This window comes from Ochotona curzoniae, unplaced genomic scaffold (genome assembly GCF_017591425.1).
Source record: "Ochotona curzoniae isolate NIBS_2020 unplaced genomic scaffold, NIBS_Ocur_1.0 contig_1, whole genome shotgun sequence".
Classification (NCBI taxonomy): Eukaryota; Metazoa; Chordata; class Mammalia; order Lagomorpha; family Ochotonidae; genus Ochotona; species Ochotona curzoniae.
Window position 1 is genome coordinate 27,935,989 of NW_024464918.1, and position 16,672 is coordinate 27,952,660.

A 16,672-nucleotide genomic window follows, 5' to 3' on the forward strand; every position below is an offset into this window, starting at 1 on the left:
TGCTTCCATCTTTCTCTTTATAAATCTCAAAGAGTAAAAGTGGATATGGAAAATATAAAATTTATATGAATTTTCCTTAAACATCAAGCAGCAGAGTCGGTTATTTTGAAGCTTCTTTTAAAAATGGGAGTGGTTTGGGCCCGGCACGATAGTGTAGTGGTTAAGGTCTTCGCCTTACATGCATGCACCAGGATCCCATATGGGCGCTGGTTCTAATCCCGGCAGCCCTGCTTCCCATCCAACTCCCTGCTTGTGGCCTGGGAAAGCAGTTGAGGACGGCCTAAAACCTTGGGGCCCTGCACCAGCGTGGGAGACCCCAGAGACACTCCTGGCTTCGGATTGACTCAGCTCCAACCGTTGTGGTCACTTGGGGAGTGAATCATCGGACGGAAGATCTTCCTCTCTGTCTCTCCTCTCTGTATATCTGCCTTTCAGATAAAAGAAAAAAAAGGGAGTTTAGGTTTACTTTTCTCACAGGCTATTGTGATTTTTTTCTTTTTATCTTTAAAGTAAAATTATTTGTCATAAAGAATCAAATAGCTGTAAAATTTTAAAAATGCTTTGTTTTATTTAGCACAAATTGAGCACTAATGTTCTGTGTTCTACGTAGTAACTGTTATGGTGCTGAACAGTTAGCATTAATCATTTCCTTTTTCATGCAAGATCAGGCCACACAACGTCAGGAACTGGGAGAAATTTTCTTGACAAGGATTTGAACATCTGTAAGCGAGGAAGAAGCCCTCAGAGCAGTAGCACATGCAGGGTGGAATAAAAGGCATGTGTTTCCCTGTTGGTGCTGTGAGCGCTCGGTGAAGTAGAGTAGCCCAGGAATGGGGGAGCACATGAATGAGGAGATTGCAGACTGCAAAGGAGTGTTTGGCCTGAGTAGGTGGCATGTGGGAAGAGGCTGGGTGTCTTGGCAGAAAGAACAAAGATAGTTAGAAAGGCCCCTTACAGAATGTGTGGTATTGAAAAGGGTGATTGGAGAGCACAGACATGCCCCGGAGAGAACTGCTACCCTGTGAAGTGTAAACCTTAAGAAAATGCCAGGTCTTAGGCTAATGCAGTGACAGACAACGCAAAGAAAGCAGAGTGCATAGTTGCCCAGCCATAGCATTGTAGAGCGGCTGATGCCTTGCTAATCCTCTCCAAGGAACAGATTCAGATTTTACCATTTATCATTCGAGTGACCTTGGGCCGTTTTGCTAATGTTATTGAAACCCACTTTTGCTAATGTGTAAATTCTATTCCTTTATTGTTTGGTACTGCAGTGAAATAATATGTGTGTGTTGTAGACTACAGTGGATGGCAGCTAGAAGAGGGATCATTACAGGCGACATTTTGAAGAAAAGGATGTTGAGTTTGGTGAGAGACTGCCTGTGCCGAGTGAAGGAGATGAGTCAGAGTTTAGTCACGAACACATTCTGTTCTCTTTTGGCCACATGCATTTATGAGGCTCTGTAAAGGAATATGATTAACGTTCATTTGAACACTAAACGGTATATTGGTAAAACAGTTTTCTGTGTTGGCCTTTTGTACTCTAATTCCCAAGCATCCCACAGCTAGAAAAGCACTCATTTGAGTTGAGTGTGTTTGTCATGCTCTGTCGTCTCTTCAGTGTAAATATCAGGTCATTTGTCCTCTTTCCTCTGTTCTCTGTGCGATAGCTGAGTCAGGTACTTGCGTTGGAGTGCAGGCCTTGGACGTGCTGTCTGATGTGGTCTGCCCATCTTCTCATTGTCTTCAGCTACAGTGTGCTTGTGAATGCTTTCCCTGCAGAGTTAGTTTATAATGGAGTATTCCATTGCGTCATTTTATAGCACTTGTATCAGATGTGTCATTGCAAAGGGATCGCGGATGCTGTATTTGTTAGTTTGGGAAAATCTTGGTTACATCTCTCCAACAGATAGCTGAAGGCACTCAGTCCCAAGCCAGCTAATCATGTACACACTCACACTAGTGCAACGAAAGGATGCTTTAGTTGTCGAAGGGAAAAATAAAGAACAAAAAGGATTTCTACTTTATTGTCTCATTTGTTTGCTTTTGATGATTGACCCACATTTTTTGCTAGATATGGATTTAAGACCCATTATTTCTGCTACAAATGTTCGGGTTACCCACCCAAAACCCTGGTATCTGCATATCTAACTCCTAAAGTAGCATAGTATTCTTTAGGAAAGGCAAAAGGAAGTTGAAGAGTCCCATGGTAGATGCCGCTGCCCACATGACTGTCCTCTAGAGGCCTGAGAAGGACAGCCTGTGAGATGCTCATCGTAAGAAATCCACGGGCACTCACTTTCTAGGCCCAGAAACATGGCACACAGGTCTACCAGTTACCTACAGATCTCATGCCACATTCCGCATCTCTGACACTTTAGACACTGTGAGCATTTTAATTCATCACATGTCCTTGAAGGCTGAGGTGATATGGAGGAAGAACAGCTGTGTCAGACAACAGCAGCAGTCACAGAAACTGCTTTCAACCCCACAGAGTGAGGCGGCATAGTTGTTTAACAGCTCCTGGCAAACAGAACACAGGCACTAAGGTTCTTCTCATAATCTCATACTGAGCATAGACCCCAGTCTTGAGCTCAAGAGGGTAAACCTGATCCTCTTCGCTGTGTGTAAGGACCAGGTTTACCAGCCCATCCTAAGTATTGCCCAGCAGGTGGCTGCTGCACTTGGACATGCAGCTAAAGTGCTTTCACCCTTCCTGCTCCATGATTTTTCTTCTTCATCTCAGCAGTCAAGCGTGCTCACTGATTCTGTCAGCAGTCTCACCACTATTCAATGATTGTTCTGTTCGTACTCAACAAATGTACAATGTTCCCGCTATATGATTTCTGTGTTTGTCTGAATCTGAAAAATATAACCAATCTAGCAGTGCTAGCCAAGTGCTGTAAGGAAATCTGAGGCATCTATTGTGGAACAGAGAGCAATGGATTCATGCTATACGGTGTGAATTTGAAACCTGTGGTCTATTGGAGAAAATCTAAGGAGTCCGATACAGATGCATTGTAAAGACCAGGGTACCAGACCTGAGCGCCCTGTTTCCAAACCAAAACGAAGAGTCTTCCGTACCAGGCGAAACAAACGTATAAATGCCCCATCATCTAGTCTGATAGCCTTCTTGAAATGACCTGCAGCTTGAAATCCCCTGCAGTGAGATGTGTACAGTGCAGAAAAGACACACAATTACCTTAGGGAGAGCTGATTTGGGGACTCAGAGTTGTGGCGCAACAGGAGAAGCCGTCCCTCTTAAGGCAGATATGTCATAGCACGGTGCTGATTCAGCCCTGGGCTTCTGCACCTTTGATCCAGTCCCTGATTGTGCACCTGAAAAGCAGCGGAAGACAACCCAAGTACTCCCTTTCACCCATGTGGGAGACCTAGATGGACTTCTTGGTTCAGTGCTCAAACTTGGTCCAGCCTGGGATTTGATGGCCATATTGGGAGTGTGCCAACAGATGGCTGAGTCCTCTCTGCTGCTGCTTCTCCTACTCCCTCCCTCTTTTTCTTTGCTTTTCAAATAATCAAACAAATAATAGGAAAGTGTTTTTTTTCTTCTCTACCTGAGAGCTTTCTCTAGGGTCACGGGTAGGGCTTCCCTTTAACCAGTGCAAATTGGAAGCAGGGTTAATCACACCTGAATAGTCTCAACAAAGGGGGTTTGAAGGTGATCAATGAATAAATGTGCCGGTGCAGTTCCAAGGACAGGGCACATCCCCAGTGGCCACAGTAGTTAAGCGCTGTCACAGGATGCTTCTCATAGTCTTTTCTCCTTTTCTAGTCCAACTGTCATTTTCCTGGGATCACTTTGAAAGAGCCACATTCCACCAGGCTCCTCATTTCAGACCAGGCTATGAGGTAAAGTGGAACTGGATCTTCTAGGCAACAGGGAGCCAGTCACAAAGTTTAAATCAGTGGGAAGATGTTACCTGATTTACATTTTAGAAAGTTCGCAGTCTGAAGTGCAGAGAATATATTGTCAGCAGGACAGGACTGGAGGCTGGAAAAGTAGCAGATTGCTGAGTTAATCTGGGCAGGGAAGGACTGTTGGAGGCTGGCACATAGAGAACGTCCTTCTTTCCATCCTCCGCTCTACTGAGGTATACTTGACAGAGAAAAATTACGTGTGTGCAAGGTGCAACACGTGGCGCTTTGATGTGCATTGTGGAAAGATGATGCAGTCCAACTCAAGAACATCTGTATCATCTCTCTGTAGTTAAGTTTAGTATTTTTGATGATAAGAAAGATGATTGGCTTCATTAGCACATTTCAGGGATATAAGAAGTTATTAATTATTATAGTCACACTGCATCTGAGCTCCAGAACTTACTCGTCCTGCGAAGCTGACGATTTGTAATCTCTGTCCAACGTCTACCCCCTTCTGCAACTCTTTGCTTTTGTGAGTTTCACTTTTTAGGGTATCACATGTAAATGAGATGGTTCAGTATTTGTCTTGCTTATGTCTTGTTTCTCATAACAAAATGGCTCTCAGTGTCAGCAGTATTGGAAACAGGAGAATTTCCTTTATTTTTAAAAGCTATGCATGCATCTATGTATCTGTTGTGTGATGCCTTCATTATCTTTTCACACGTATTGGTTCCACGCCTTCTGCTGAGAATAACGCTGCAGTGAGCACGATAGTGCAGGTGGCTCTTCTACGTACTGATCTCATTTCTTTTGTGCCTAAATCCAGAAGTGAGATTGCTACATCACATAGTAGTTTTGGTTTAGCTTTTTGAATGACTGAACTAATTTTCACCCCTACTGAAAGCATAAAATGGTACTTTCTTCTCCACAACTTTAGCAGTACGTGTTAGCTTTCATCTGATTGCTAAGAACTATTTTAATAGCTATGTGCCAATGTACTAGCATGGGTTTAATTTATATTTCTCTAATAATTAGCTATGTTTTGTATCTTTTCATATGATTACATGCCACTTTTATGTCTTTAGAAGTAGATCTACTCAGGTCCTTTGCCTTCCTTGCTTTTGTGTTTTTACTTCAAAATATTTTAAATAACACAATGACACTCATCTTTCTAATATTTGACCTCCTCAACATCGAATTTTCCACAATGAAAACAGAGATTTCTCTACTACATATGAGTGTGCCATTATGTTTTGTGGGCATTATGGCATTTTTCTACTGCCCATGCTCTTTAATTCTATTATCGCCACACTATAGTTACATGATATTGGCATACAGAAGTGTCATTGTTATTGTTTTTTAAAGACTTTATTTTTAATGGAAAGTCATATTTAAGAGAAAAGGAAAGACAGAGGGAAAGATCTTCCATCCACTGATTTACTCTCCAAGTGTTGGAGTAAGCTGTTCCAAAACCAGGTACCAGGAGCTTCCTCTGGGTCTCCCATGCAGGTGCATGGTTCCAAGGCTTTGGGCCATCCTCTATTATTTAACCAAGCCAGAAGCAGGAAGCTAGAAGAAAATGGAGCAGCCAGAACATATAGGATCATGGCAGGTGCAAGGCAAGAACTTTAGGCACTAGGCTATCACACTGGGCCTTATTGTTTCTCTTAACATAAAGCATTTTCTTCTTTTAGATAAATCTTGAAACCCTAAAGGGCCCTACCTGTCTACTTGTTTGTGCTCTCTGGGGTTTCCTTTTGTTTTCGTTTCCCCCTTGCTGAATCCAGCTGTGCTGGCTTCCCAGATGTCATAGAATCACTCCAGTCCCGTTCCTGTCTGAGGGCCTTGGCCCCTTTGACGCCTGCCCAGTGTCCCTGTGGTGTCCCTCTCACGTTTTGGATCTCTCATTGATTGCTGCCTCAGTGTACCTTTATCCCACTTTTCCTTATTTTCGTCCCGAGGTTACTGACAACTCTCCCTCCTGCCCACATTCCCTACAGTAACAGTTCTGCACAAGCACAGGAGAAGCAGCAGGAAGGTTTGGATTAGAGTCGCTTCTCTTGCAGTGAGTGAAGGATGCCAGGGTTTTTGTTTATATACATATATATATGTGTGTGTATATTCATATACACACAGAGGACACTGATACTCTTTACTTGGAGCATTTGTTTCTTGTGCCTTGTTAATATTTCAGATAATTATTTCAGGACACAGTTGTCCTTTTAGTAATTATGTAATGCTCCAATCTTACTAATATGCTGGTCCTTTACTAATTTACTAGAGAGAAGCGATTAAAAGCAATTAGATTTATGTGGCATTCTAAAGGTAAGTGACAAAGTGAGTGACACAGATTCTTTACCTGGATTTGAACTTTTTCTGGTGGGAGTTTTTGGCCCTTCCCAGCTTCTAGAGATGCTTGCCTTGGTTCCTGGTTCTCCCTTAGTAGTCAAGCCTGGCAGTGTGGCGTCTTTCACTCTGTCTGTGCTTTCAGCAAGGTGCCTTCTCTGAAGCCAGGTGGCTGCAAGTCGCTCTCGGTTACGCCTGCTTTTGATCATAGATGGTCTCCTCATTCCAAAATTCAGATCCCGATGATGCCTGCAGCATCTCCGTTGCTATGTCGGTTATCGAGGGCAGATTGAAGAGAATGGGACTTAGATAACTTTGGGAACTTTTGCTCAAGTCACATTCCTTTTCTTAGGACCTTCTTACATGAAGCAGTTTTCCTTAGTTGCAAAGTTTGATGAAGTAATCTTTTCCTTAGTTGCAAAGTTTAATGAAGTATTTAAATTTTATTTCTTATAAGGAAGTAAATTTAATGTAGCATGTTTTATATAGTAAGTAATATAAATGTCTTGGTTTTTTTTTAGCATTTTAGTTGTAGATTAAACATAAACTTAAATTCTATTTTCATTTGTTTGCTCTGTAATATTGGACAGATTGAATTGCTTAGGACAATCATTGCTAATTTCTTTTCGCTACAAAGGTTAGTAATAGTTCATAAGATTGTTGCAATAATTACTTGAGCCAATAACATGTTCAGAAGCTTTTTTAAAACATACGAGATAAATATGAATTTGTTTTTGGCAGTGCACAGTTACATCTGTTTGCACTACTCTGTTCTACTTTTGTATCTAGAGTTTCTGTGGAAGATGATGATTCTGAGAAGAAACGTTCCTCAGACTGTGATGGAGCTGCACGAGGTCCGACTCGGTGAAGTGCATCTGAGGCTGAGAGCAGAGGTAATTTTGAGAGCAGCTTTCTAGCTGGCTTTTTCCATTTACAGCATTTATATGTCTTCTGAGAGCAGAGTTTTTGTTCTTACGAACTCAAGTTCTTAAAAATATTTGAAGTTGCTTGCAGCCTAGGTACTTTTCAATTCTTTCATTGAATTTGTTTTGTAACATTGAGCTCTAAGGCAGCAGTCTTTTGATCTCCTCTTAAATTAATATCTGCACATTAGACATTAGCAAAGGCTAGCCACGGAATGTACTCCAATACCACCCAAGTCCACGTCCTGAGCATGGTTCGGTCATCCTGCCCCCTGACCTGTTACACTGTGTGGTTGGTTGTGTTTGAGATGGCCTAATCATTACTTGATAGTTTATGGAAAGATATTTGCCAAGTATTTCATATTATTCACCTCGGAGTCAATATTATGTTACAAATGCTATGGAGTAAACATTGAATGAATCTAAAATTGTCTGCTGAGATCTGCTGTTCAGAAAGGTTTGATTTTTGATAAAGAAAGAGCAGTGTTTGGAAGGCCTGGTTCCCATATCTGTGCTGCTTAAATATTCCTCGTCTTTAACTCTTTCTATGGCGCCTGTCAGCGTTTGCCTCTCCCATCAGCAAAATGATCCGTCGTACTGCTTATCTCTGGGCTGAATCCAGATGGATGCCATGTCTACATTACCCTAAAACCGAGAACCAGGTTGGTGAACAAGTCGTTTTGGTTTGCTGTCATTTTTCACTGAGTTGGGAAGGGGAGTTTGTCCACAATGAATGTTTTTATGTGCTTTCTAGAGAGAAATATACTTGTACCTGCTGGAAGCTAGTGCAGTGTTCTTGCTAACAGATTTCTGCATACCCTGATAGGGATGGGGGCCTGATTATCAATAATGTCTAATTGATGGAAAAAGTACATTTCTAAGTGAAACACTTGTGATGTAAAGCTGGTTTAGAAATTTAGAATATTTTTTACCTATTTAAATTTTGTACAAAATAGCTTTTTATAAGACATTGAATCACTACAGCTAGTTGTAATATGATTTTTTGGGGGTAAATTTGGTGATATACAAACCTTAAAAAGCTAGATCATGTATCTTGCACTCCATGTCAGTCTTTACCGCCTTTCTTTTCTTTTCTTTTTTTTTGAGGTAGAGAAATTATATACAGTTGAGGCCTAATTACTTTATTCTGACATATGTAAAAAGGGAAATTTTTATTGCAGATTTCAGTTTGAGTACATACTATCATGTTCTTAGACACTGAGAGGCAAATCAAGAAGCTGGAAAGAAGTATCTTTATTTTACTTAATGTCTTCATCCCTCAAGTCACAGGGTCAGTTATGTTTGGTCCGAGCCGATTGATGTTGTAGTTTAAAGAAAGTGTCACGGGGAGTTGCACTGTGTGTAGGTCCGTTCAGAGTGCCCACGTGGAGACCAGCCATGTGGGGTTATACTCCTGGCGTCATAGAAATGGCTCTGTCATTACAGAAGGCATATTCCTGGGACACAGTTTTCTGAGACAAGGGGCACATTTTTCATAAGGCTTTGGTAACACATGGACAAATGGACCTTACCAGATGTTTACTTCACTAGAAATTTATTAGTAGAAGATGGAAGAGGCAGGAGTACTTTGTCTAAGTCAGATTCTATATAAACGATATTAACTAATACTTGTCAGTTCTGCTGTTTATATCTCTGTGGAATGATAAATATTGTGGAAAGGCAAATGATATTTTGAAATCTATTGAAATAATCCTGTACATAAAATTTGTCACAGGGAAGGTGTGGCTTCCTTCTCTTGGTTCTAAACTACCAACCTGTCCCATGTAATTCTACTGCTAAGATTTCTGCCAATCCTAAGGGTTCATCACCTATTCAGTAACTACGCGTAGCTGATGAAGGACATAGGCCTCGCCTGTCTCAGCTTTGAAAAGCTTTCCCCATCTCACCTGTTAGATCCATCTCACGAGCCAGAGAAATTCTAGTCTGTAACAATGGCTCTGTTCCCCGCTTGGTGCTCATAACTCTGAGAAGTTGTTGGATTCTGAAACAGACAAGTTTATCAATCTGCATGAGTGGAAGTGTAAAGAAACAAATGCAAGTGGAGTGTTCTTTCTCAGGGGAATATTATATTTTATGATTTCCCAAATCCTGGGTGTTGATAGACTTTCCCTGTGCAGAGCATAAAGACGTTTAATATCACTTTTCGTAAACACACTCCCGTTAGATTAGAGGTGACCAATGCCATCAGTCACTGCACTATAAGTGCAGTCACTGTTCTCTAAGTCTATATTCTAATGCCTATTAGTTGTCCATGACTGCTTAAATGGATTGGATTCCACAATCTAGAGTTCTTGGTGTAGAATTTGGCTTCAAGTGTATGCCACATTACCTAAAGCAATAGTCATGTGTATTAAAAATTAGCTTCATGTGACATTTTGAGCTCTTGTAATACTACATTAGAAGTAATCACTGGGCCTGGCGCAGTAGCCTAGAGGTTAAAGTCCTTGCCTTGCACCTGCCATGATCTCATATGGGTGCTGGTTCTTATCCTGGCTGCTCCACTTCCCTTCCAGCTCCCTGCTTGTGGCCTGGGAGAGCAGTTGAGAATGGCCCAAAGCCTTGAGACCCTGGACCTGCTGGGAGACCTGCTGGAAGAAACTCTAGGCTTCTGTTTTTGATTGGCTCAGCTCCTGCCATTTCAACCACTTGGGAAGTGAACCAAATGATGAAAGATCTCTCTCTCTCTCTCTCTCTCTCTTTTCTCTCTCCATTTCTCTGTCCCTGTGAATTTGACATTCCAATAAATCTTTAAAAAACATAAAAAAGAAGTATTCACTAAGGAATTTTTGCAATAGCAGCTTCTAGAGATGATGAAGAGGAGAGGCAGGTAACACGCATCGGCCTTCAAGTGCAGAAACCTTGTGCTGGTGAGAGCGAAGGCTATACAGACCTTTGTGTTTTCTAAAGAGAGGCGTGTGTCTGGCTCACTGGAGTAGGCAGGCTTATCTTTGATGTGCACCTTGGTGTGTTCCTCTCCTTTGCACAAGAGTCCGCAGAGGAGGTAACGCAGTATGCAGTGTGTGCACTGAGGTTAGGGCACTCACCCAGCTCTGTCCTGGAGATGGAAGATCCTGACTTGTCTGAAGCCACGACTAACATGAATGCGTGAGCTATTTACCAATGCCAAAAGTGACCAGTGGGATCAAGAGAAAGTCTGATAGTGCAGGGGTTCCTGGAAGGCTCAGGTGACTGGCCTGCAGGACATGGCGGGGACACAGGAGTAGGACCCTGACTTAGGACCTCCCCAAGCCAGGCCAGCTGTGTGAGGCCAGGAGAATCCTGGCCAGGTGCTCTCTAAAGGAGCGAGTAAAAGAGTAAGAAAGGAAGGAAAAGAGGAAGGAAGAAAAAAGTTCAATTTAACAAGTGGTTTAAGATTGTCTGAACAGGATATGAAATTACATATATTTTTTCTCACCATAGTATTGTTTGGTTTCTTCTTTGTTGATGACTATAACCAAAGTTCCTTGCCTTCCAATGATATGGTCATCGAATTATGATTAAAATGGAGCTCAAGCTGTGATTATGGACCGTTTTTATCTTTAACAGTTAATTTGGCATTTGAGCACACATATAGAATAACCAGGGGTATTAGAGATTAAAATGTTTGCATTTGTTTCTCAGTCTGGTCATTTGCCAATTAAATAGACAATGTCCCACTAGAGTAGTTTATCAGAAAAAGAAGAATTAAAACAAAGTAAGCTAGAAAGGGTCAGTGTGTGGTTTATGTTAAAAAACAATGTGGTTAGAGATAGGTTGATTTGCCAAAATCCTTTTCACTACATTGCTGAGATCTGGTACTAAATTACATAGATCCATTTGAGGACAAGAAGCATTAATTGGGAAGAAATGTAAAGGCAAAATTACACAGGTAAGATTGCCAGTGACAGCAGATTTCAATCAGGAAATGCTGAGTTGGGTTTTCTCAGCTGCATTAATATCTTAATTATGTGCCTGTTTAGGAATAAAAGGGGCAAGAATGGACCCAGAGGCAAACCCATAAGTAGTAAGGCTCTTGTCATGTGTAAGGAGGCACGGAATTAAGCACCAGACCTGAAGGTAGGTTAAGCTTATTGTTTCCAAGAAAGACATCCTTTTTAAAGAAAATCTTTAAAAAAAGAATATTAAAAGTAATCTAAAAATAATTTCACTATCCTGAATTAGCGACTATTGATTTTTTGACACACACACACAATTTTAGAAAAATTTGAAATACTCTGTTGGGATTGCCATGTTCATGTGGTAGGCTAAGCCCCTGCCTGAGGAACCAGTATCCCATGTGGCACTGGTTTGAATCCCAGTTGCTCCTCTTTTGATCCAGCTTTCTGCTTGTGGACTGGGAAAGCAAAGAGGAATGGCTCAGATCCTGGGCCCCTGCCCCACCTGGCCAACCCAGAAGAATCTCCTGCTTCTTACCAGTTCAGATATGGCCGTTGTGTGTGTCTCCCAGCGGATGGCAAGTGCCCAAGGAGTTGGGCCATCTTCTGCTTCTTTCCCAGGCTATTGGCAGGGAGCTGGATCGGAAGTGGAACAACCAGTACTTGAATCACTGTCCTTTGTGAAATGCTAGCATTACAGTCGTCAGCTTAACTAGCTCTACCACAACAGAGACCCACTGATCATCTCTTAAGTCCACACGTGGCACATGGCTCAACAGGCGAATATTGGAAGCTGGAATCCCATATGGGTACTGGTTTGTGTCCCAGGTGCTCTACTTCCCGTCTAGATGGAGCAAAGTTTTTGGGTTCCTGTATTTGTGTCAGGGACCCCAAAGAAGCTCCTGGCTCCTGGCTTCAGATCACCACATCTCCGGCCATTGTGGTCATGTGGGGAGCAAACCATCAGAGAGAAGGTCTCTCTCTCTGTCCTCTGTATACTACCTTTCAAATAAAAACAAATCAATATTTTTAAAATTCTCACTATTTCAATCTGTTTTTCAACAAGGAGTCAATGATGTCCACTGTCATTAGTTTTACTTGGCACTTGTGCAGTTTCTAAATACTGCTATGAGGCATTAAAAAGAAATAAAGGACATATGACTTAAATGAACTGGTATTATGTGCAAGTGGCGTATGGACATATAAAATACAAACTGAAATCTAAACTGTGAGAAATATTAAGTAAATCTAGTGAAAGAGCAACATAGAAGTATTAACTACATTTCTACATAGAAATTACAAACAAATAGCAAATGAAACTACCTACAGACGCGAACAGAATATGAAACACTGGAAGGAAAAACAAAGTGTAGGTGTGATGGTTTAAATAGAGTTTGTCTACATGAGGCTGATGTACCAGTAACTTGACTTCCGAATAAAGGTATTGAGATAGTGAGGACTTTTTAAGGCAATCCCCAAACCCGTATTTGTGAGTCACAGATTGAATGATAACAAAATGGTATCATTATAGGTATAGGCAACATATTTGCATGCCTACAGATGGCAGGAATATGCAAAACAGGAGTGGTAGGTACTTACAGTAAATCGACAAGTTTTATAGCTGGTCAGAAGAAATGGCTGTTCTAATAAAACATCGATCTCACTATTCCAAACAATGGGATGCAGATTTAGATACTGAGTTGTATATTTGATACTTCTGGAATAAAACAGCACTCTTGAGAGCTGTGTAGCATTGAGGAGACCAGTTGAGAGGACCTGGGATTAATCCTGCCCCCGCCCCCTGGCACCAACCCCGGTGCAAAGCCTGAGATGAAGTGGTGGCTGCTAGGTCAGTAAGGTCCTACTACCCACGTGGGAGACCTGGATTCCTGTGGCTTCTAGCTCCGCCCTCTCCCGGCCTCAGCTCTTGCAGGCATTTGGCAGTGTAATCAGTGGATCGGAACTCTCCACCCTCTCCTCTGCTTTCTCCCCTACTCTTCCTTCTACATCTACCTCCCCCTTCCATACTCCTGACACTGCCCAGCAAAAGAATTTTTTTTGAAGATTTATTTATTTTATTGGAAAGGCAGATGTACAGAAAGGAGGAGAGACAGAGAGGAAGGTCTTCCGTCTGCTTGTTCGCTCCCCAAGTGACCACAATGGCTGGTGCTGCGCCAATCCAAAGGCAGGAGCCAGGAATGTTTTTCTGGGTCTTCCACATGTGTGCAGGGTCCCAAGGCTTTGGGCCGTCCTCCACTGATTTCCTAGGCCACAAGCAGGGAGCTGGATGTGAAGTGGAGCTGCTGGGATTAGAACCGGCACACATATGGGATCCTTGTGCGTTCAAGGCGAGGACCTTAACCATTATGCTATTGTGCCTGGCCCCAGCAAAGAATTTTTTAAAAGTAATGCTCTTACATGATGGTAGAAAAGAAGATTTATGAAGCCCATATACATTGTAGTTGGTCGTCATCTACTAAAATTTATAAAAATTTTCACATAAATTATCATTTGATAGTTTCTTGTAAATCCACATAAAATATTTGTATATATCCACAAAAGATGTGTAAAAGTGTTTTCCAGTTTTCTTTAAAATAACAGTTTGAAAACTGCACAGATATTTACTGGAAACAGAATGGCTAAATTAAATATAGCTGATTCTGGAAAGCACAATAGGTTATAGGATGAGAGAGATCTATTTGTGTCAGAATGTAGTTCCTAAGTGAAAAAAGACAAGTAAAATATCTAAGATACATAATAAAGACTTGAGACATACTACTGTATTTCTGAAGATGTGTAGGTGCATGTGGGAGCAGTCACAAGGACGGAGGAGGGGTGCATGCTGCACGTTCTCCTGACCCTTTGGCAAGTCAGCATGGAGCTGTTCCTTTGGCCACGTGCAGGCATGTTTGTAGGAAAAGTGACATTGTAAGCATCAAGAGAATGGGTACCTTTCAAAAAGGGATGCCCCACAAATGCTGCCATGGCAAAAACGGAGCAGTCTGCTGTGTTAACCAGCATGCTGTTGGCATCACTGTTTACAAACAAGTTAAGGGCAAGATTCTTGCCAAGAGAATAAATGTGCGTATTGCGTATGTTAAACATTCTAATAGCCAACACAGTTCCTGAAACATGTGAAGGAAAATGATTAGAAAAAGAAGAAAACGAAAGAGAAAGGTAACTGGGTTCTACTAAAATGCTGACTTGTTCCACCCAGGGAAGCTCGCTGTGTTGGAAACAATGGAAAGGAACTTGAGTTGTGGTCCCATCTACTATGAATTCATGCCCAATATGTCTAAAAAATACAGAGAAGACCTCTGCACTGTAAAGAAAAGTGTGCTGTTTTGGTCATTAGAGCAGAACATAGCAGAGCCTCCTGAGGCTGGCGTCACACTGCCCAGGCCGTGCCCAGGCCGTGCCCAGGCCGTGCCCCTCGCAGTAGGCCCTCCCCAAGAACACTGGAGAGGAAGGACGATGGGAAGTGTCCGTAGCTGCTCCTGTTGGATCTCCCCTCCGAGCAGGGCTCAGGTGTGACCTCTGTGACCAGAGCAAATACCGTGGCTGAGCCCGCGCCCCCCGCATCTGCAGTGCCCTGACGGCCTCCCGCTCGGCCCTCTGCCAGCTTTTTGTTATGCTTTAGCCAGTGTCCCCTTCTTGCCATTTAGGTATTCAATGATGTGAACCTCTGGCTATCTGTCTGACCTCCTCTCTTAACCTCTTACTAAGCTTGCATTCCAATTTCCTATAATTGTATGAAAAATAAGGACTAGAGAATGTGCAGTATACTAATAGCTCTGCTTCTCTGTAGGTTGGAGACTTTGAGCTAATCGATTATGTTTCTGCCTTTTATGTTATGCATAAAACATAAAACTTGTGTTAGTGACTATGTGACTTGATGCAGGAACAGTTTTTCATGATCATTCAAAGTATCAGTTCAGGGAGCTGTGACTTGTTTTACACATGGAAATCCCTCAGTTTGTGGTATCCCGCCCCGCCACCGGTATACGAAGCAGGCCTCCATCTCAGTGTGGTAGAAATACCAGCGGTCTCGGGCGTGCTGACTGCTGCTGGGACTCCTGCGTTGGTGGTGGCACTGAGCAGCTGTGGGCTTTATTCTCAAGCATAGGTGATGTGATGTTCACATGTTGAAATACACCACAGAGTGCTTTTAATCCATAATGAGTGTACTTTACCCTTACATTATAGGAAAATTGCTTAAGATTTGGGATGCTGTACAAATTATAATCATTATCAGAAAACCATTTTTGAAAGAGCAGAGGGACTGCCTTTCTTGTACCCTGTTATGTCTTCAATGTAGTATAAACCCGCCAGAACTAATTTAAATCAAGACAGGAGCACAAAAGTATGAGACCGTTCAGTTGCTGAAAGATATCCAACGTTAATAAAAATAGGGAGTTACAGGGGATACATTTTTATCTTGCCAGATGCAACTCATTTGATAAGGTTTGTGAACACTGGTATTTCAGATTACATAGAATTAGATCCTCAAAGTTGTTTATTTGAAAGCAACATTGTTCAAGCTAAGAATATTATTTGTTTTCTATTAATAATATTTTGTTTATAGACTTCAATGAGTAAGTCTTTGAATTGCCAAAACTATTATCTGAGTAATGCAATTACAAAGGGAATATTCTTGCACTGGGCACAGAAGTAAGTACTAGAAGTGTTTTGAACCACCTGGAAGGTCGTTTTGGATGATGAAATAATGAGCTTCTGTTCTGGAATGTGTAGTCAAAGGAACTGGATTGAAAATGCCAAGAAGCAGTTTCTGTTATATTTGCTTAAAAATAAAGCAAAATAGCCTTTTTAGTGAAGGACAAGGACAAAGCTAACTTTTTAGTTGTGTTTGCAAACTTTTTTTTTTTAGTCTCAAAATTATTAACAAAAATGAAGTAACTTTGCTTTAGATTTTTATGGGCAGCTATATATATTGAGAAATAAATTTTAAAAATTTACAAAATGTATGTGAAGATTAAAGTCAGATTAATGACACACTTAGAGATATTAGAATGCATAGAAAGGATGCTATTAATTTGATGTACATTTGGATGTATTCCAGAAATTTCTTGAGCATTTGTGTGTTCTAGACTTAACCATAAAGCATTGACAGGTCTCCTTCCAGCAGTTCCACACTACGGTAGTTTCACGTGAACTACAATGGCATCTGCAGCTCTTTTATTTCTTCTAGCACTTGAACTTCTGAATTGTTGAACTGAAAATCTCTGTAGTTATGACTAAGCAATTTTGGTAGTGCCCCAATCCTTACTCATGTTAAAATTTGTCATCACTCCTTATACTTGTATTGGCTTTGCCTAAAAAATTAGTAAAATATATCCTGCTGGAAACTGCTGTGTAAAAATCTGGGTTAGATAGAGTTAATTCCCATAACCTTTTAAAGGTGTGACATGCTTTTGGCCTCTCATAGTTCACTTATGAATATGTAATATCGTGGGAAGTATCTGAGTCCAAAATTTATAATCATGTTAATATTATTCAGCAAGCAAAAGTATTTGAACCAGGCAAGTTCTTTTAAATATTGGTTTTCTAATTTTCCTGTAAACCTGTAAATTCTTTCATAAGTAGTAAAGCTAACATGGAATAAAATTTCAA

General features: G+C 41.3%; 1 pseudogene; it reads left to right on the plus strand.

Annotated features, from left to right (window-relative positions):
* Positions 1-13,845: 13,845 nt before the first annotated feature.
* LOC121152411 lies at positions 13,846-14,575 on the plus strand (annotated as a pseudogene).
* The last annotated feature ends 2,097 nt before the right edge of the window (positions 14,576-16,672 follow it).